Raw genomic sequence first — 4,967 nt, forward strand, 5'->3', positions numbered from 1 at the left:
CAGTGACAACTAGCAACACCATATACATAGTAGAGGAAGAGAAGAAGTTGCAAGTCTTTCATTTGTTTTTTTTTGTTTTTGTTTTTCTATTTTTGTTGTTACTAACTTCTTTTATATATATTTTTGTACCTAAAAACGAAGAACTCTCTCTCTCTCTCTCTCTAAAACCCTAGGGAGCGCCGCTTCTCCTTTCTCGTCCTGTCCGGCTGCAACTCTGTACCAGTGATGGCCTTTCACCTCGTCAATGCATGAGCAGTGCGGCTGGATGGGAGTTATTTGGTCGGCTAATTCAGTCCAGGAGGCATGAGTCTGGTTCCAGTTTTTGTTCGTGGTTAGTAGGAGTGTTTGGACTGTGGTGGGGAAGGGGAATGGAGGCGGGTTTGGCTGGGATCAGAGCCCGATCGGCGTCGAGGCATAGTGGAAGCGATGGGTGTTGGTGGTTGGCTTGGTTGACGCGCTCGATGGTCTTCCTCGGTCTGCTTGTTGTGCTCCGATCTAGAGGCTGGCTGGGGGTGGACCATCGCAAGTTGAGGTCGTCTTGATGGCGGCAGTGACGGGTCGGTGGTGCTAATCTGGAGCCGGTGGTGCAGCGGTGGTTGTGGTGACTGGGTGGTCTGATGGGTCACTTCTTAGGCCGAGAGGGAAGACGGGGCTGCCTTTGTCTGTTGGGTTTGGGTGTAGCCTGAAGGTTCCATATTCAGCTGGAGGTTTGGCTAGGGTTTCTTTTCGGCCCTGGTTTTTCTTTTATGCTTTTCATTATTGTTTTAGTTATTAGTTAGACTACGGTTGCTTGCGGGTCTAAAACATTTACTTAGTTATTGGATTTGACTTTTAATTAGAGTTTGTTGATGCTCTAAGGTTGCCTCCTCTGCGTAAGGTGGTCCCGGAAGTAGTCAAATAATGATAGGTAGTGGATTTGTCCCTTCCTCCTTGTGTCTCGGTGGCTGATTGCTTGTCCCGTTTGCTACCACGGAAGATTGATCATAACGCTTTATCCCATGGTCTTCAGCATAAATATTACTTAGTGTCTACTAGGTAGTTTCGCAAGATAGCCCCTGTGGGCGGATTATGTTTATGTTGTTATACTTACTCTCAAATTGTGATCAATAAAAATTAACGTCATTAGATAAAAAAATAAGGGAAAATACCCATTTGCACATAATCAAGAATTTTAAAGCCTATTTGAATGAAAAAAGTTTTTCATAGCCCATACCAATGAAATTTAACAAAAAGACGATTTTACCCATTGAATTTATAAATTCTCTCACGTCTCATTCTCATCCTTCTCTCTCTCTCTCTCAAACCTAACGTTGACGACGACTGTGTCCTTGTTCTTCGGCACCGACCGCGACGGCAAGATCAGCAAGGACGAGCAATCAAATCCGGCTATCTCGACGAGTCTCGCATCAGATCTGATCAAGTAGATCCGGTAAAACCGAGTCCATGGTGCGACTGGCAATTTCAAACGAAGGAGCGCGTGAGGGTTACTAGCTAGAATTGTTGGAGCACCCGTCGGTGTCTACTTGCGGTGGTTTTGAGATTTGGTTCTTCCGGTGAGAAGATTCGAAGGTTTGGAATCCAGATCGGGTTTTGGTTGCGTCCTCCAACCTCGTCCTATTGTGGTTATTTGTTTTGGCCGGGTGTTCTTTTAATTTTTTGTCAATTGCTAGGTTTTGGTTGGGTTGTCAGTGCAAATTATTAGGGGTAGTAAACTGTGGTGGTAGTGAGGGCGTGACGTCCGCAAATTGGGAGGTTTTCTCCTTGATTCTTGATAGTCAACACTAGTGTTAGGAGACGTGTATTGTGTAGGTGCATGCCTTTCATAATTTTCAACGGCGTTGTGTATTCATATGAGATAGGTGTAAAGCTACAATGTGTTGCTCATGTGTCATTTGTGTACATTAATATGCCTTTCACAATTCCTACCTTTCTTTTCTGTTGGACATTCTTTGTTTCTTGTATTTTAAATGATTATTGGCTCACTAAATTGGGTTAACCATTTATTACTGGTGGTCAATAATTTATTATTAGGAGTCGGTAACATGTTTATTACCGGTGGCTCCCGAAGCTATTCGTTGGTGTGAGGATTTTTCCTTGCAGTACTCCTTAGCTTGATTATTCGTGTTGTAGTTTTGACTGATTATTGGCGGCCAATAACTCGATTATGTTTTGGTATTTCTTCTTTTCTATTACAATAAGTTTGATTATTGGGGGTCAATAACCCAGTTATTGGGGGTCAATAACTGATTATTAGGGGCAGTAACCAAGTTATGGGTCAGTAACTGAGTTACAGGTGACAGGAATCCGGCGACTGGAGAAAATTTGAGTTACTAGGGGTTAGTAATTGATTATTGGGGGTCAGTAACCAAGTTATTGGGGGTCAGTAACTGATTACTGGGGGTCAGTAACTGAGTTACCGGTGACCGGAATCTGCGACCGGAATCTGACGACTGGAGAAATCCGGCAACCGGTGACCGTAGTCCGGCGGCCGGTGACCAGAGTCCGACGGCCGGTGACTGGAGTCCGGTGACATTCCGGCCAAATATTCTCTCTTCCATTTTCTCTCTCTATGCATGTTTAAGGGGTGAGGGCAAAATAGTCTTAAAATAATATAGTTTGTTAAGACTTTAGTAAAGATTTGTGCATTTGAGCATAAAAGAGGTTACCTTATATTGAAATGGGCTAATGAAAAAGATTATCATTGGAATGAGGAATGAGGGGTTTAAATTAGTACTAAATGGGCATTTTCCCAAAAAATAAAAATAAAAAACTTCTTTTATATGTTTTCTTAAGACTGCTCCCTAACCCATGTTTGTTACACGGGACACTGTAACCCAGGCTTAAATTCTAATATAGTCTAACACTACTTAAGCCAGGCTTATTTTTCAATAATCCTAACCCATGTTTAGTGTCACTTAGGACTAAAAAGCATAATAACAGTATACTTCTGACAATGCAGCCTCTCCATGCTTCCTAAAACAGCCTCTCCATCGAATTTCATCACCACCTCCTATTTTCTTTAAAACTGAATGTGGAATTGTTGAAAATAAAGAAAATTAGAAGGCACAAACAGAGGGCATAAACAGATGGTTTTACCATGCAACAACGCATTGGCTTTACCATGATTGCTTTTGTGTTGTCTGCCAATTCGCTCACAATATCTGTTTCTTGACATGCTGTAGACCATGAGTCGGGATTGAGTCCAAACTCTGAGAAACAATACCAGCTGAAATTATATTTGTGGACATAAGAAGAACAAATACTTCTAAAGCTAGATACAAGGTAGCACCTATACACTTTCAATTTAATCAACTCCAGATATCAAATAGTGAGCAGATCACATGCTTGATCATAAAATTTATATCATCAGATAGAATTTATAGAGAGAGAAGCACAAACGTTTCAGAGAAAAAAAAAAGACCCAGGCATAAAATTGATCAAATTCTGAGCAGATGAAGCAAGCCATACACCAAATCCTCAATCAATTTGTGAAATAATCACAGCCCATAAACAAATGACAATAGATCATCACTTCCTAGTCTTTAGTAAAACGAATGACACAGACAAAGAAGAAGGTAGAGTGGGTTGAAGGAGATATTGAACAATAATCAACACAAGACAGAGAGTGTGAGAAACGAGAGAAACTAAACCTGAAATCTTCTCGCCCAAGAAGACTAAAGCGAAAGAAACCAATGAATGAGAGTGAGACGATGAGGCTGCTGCCGAGAACGAGCAAGAACAACATTTCAGCGTTGTGCAGTCCTATGAATTTTGGGGCCGCTATGTAAGGAGGCATGGAGAGCGTTGGGGACTACGTATGCTCATTTAATATAGTCCCTAGTGGTGCCAAATGTGGGACAACACCTGTTTTTTTACGTAAGCCAGTCCAGTCCAGTCTTATCCCCCGTAACAAACATGCACTAAGGGACAATTTTTAAGGGAATGTGATGGATAAGTAGATTTAACGGTTCAAAATAAATCCACAATTTTAAGTTGTATTATTTCTGTTTTTATATTTAATACATGTGGTTGAGATGCATTTGTCCCTCACTCTCTCTTAAAACTGTCCCTCATGTGTGCAAGCCTTATTTTTTCTTATAGTGTTGCGCTGATCGTATTTACCGATCAATTTCATTAGTACTTTTGTTACTTTTATTTATTTTTCCGGTTTATCATCTAAATTATTAGTTTTTGAAACTTTATTCAAAGCAGAGTCATGGCTTCTCTCCTCTATTGACTAGCATTTTTTCACAAAATATTGCTTCTCATGCAACGCATGCAACTCTCGAAAACAACGTTTAATCCTTGGTGTCGTATATCATGTTTTGGCAACTGTCTAGCGTCTTGGATACCCAGAAATTGAGCCCCTCATATAGAATTAAATTAATACATCCCCCATCTTTGTAACCAACATTTACTTGTGCCTAACACTCACTTTTGCATAGTTCCAACATTTTCGATGGCAACAATTAGGTTCTTCTTGGAAAGAGGGTCATTTTTTTTTGGAAAGAGGATCATTTTAATATGGAAAATTTTAGTATGTTACTCTATAAATAAGGAAAATGTATTTTTTGACGATTCGACAGTGATGAGACTCTTCATTTTGCATCTCATCACACTATCAATTCAAAAATCAAAACTAATGTGGTAAACTCTGTGGTAAATCTTGCTATGATACTTTTACAATTTCGAACATGTTGATTTTGTTTCATGTAGAGTCAAGTCGTGTTCAGAGTCGAGTGTATAGCTATCTGCCAGGGATGTCTGTACACTAACGAGTAATGACTCGTGAGCCATAAACAAGTGTGCAAGGGGACCATAGACAAGGAGTTGGATTTTGAGCCTAACTAGACCTAATCATCTCTTCAACCGAAAATTATACAGCGCACCCGGGTGCACCGCGCACCCGTCATCTCCACCGTCGATTTTGAAAAAATCAAAAGGCTCTGTTAAGTCCGCGTCAAAAT

The 4,967-nt window shown here is 40.6% G+C and overlaps 1 non-coding gene across 1 annotated transcript; it reads right to left on the minus strand.

Moving 5' to 3' along the window:
• Positions 1 to 2,461: 2,461 nt before the first annotated feature.
• Positions 2,462 to 3,700, minus strand: LOC101304561. Its single transcript, XR_184426.1, has 2 exons — positions 3,651 to 3,700; positions 2,462 to 3,209 (listed from the first exon to the last, which is right to left on the minus strand). It is a non-coding gene; the product is annotated as an uncharacterized LOC101304561 (transcript).
• Positions 3,701 to 4,967: the final 1,267 nt, after the last annotated feature.

This window comes from Fragaria vesca, linkage group LG4 (genome assembly GCF_000184155.1).
Source record: "Fragaria vesca subsp. vesca linkage group LG4, FraVesHawaii_1.0, whole genome shotgun sequence".
In the NCBI taxonomy this organism is placed as follows: Eukaryota; Viridiplantae; Streptophyta; class Magnoliopsida; order Rosales; family Rosaceae; genus Fragaria; species Fragaria vesca.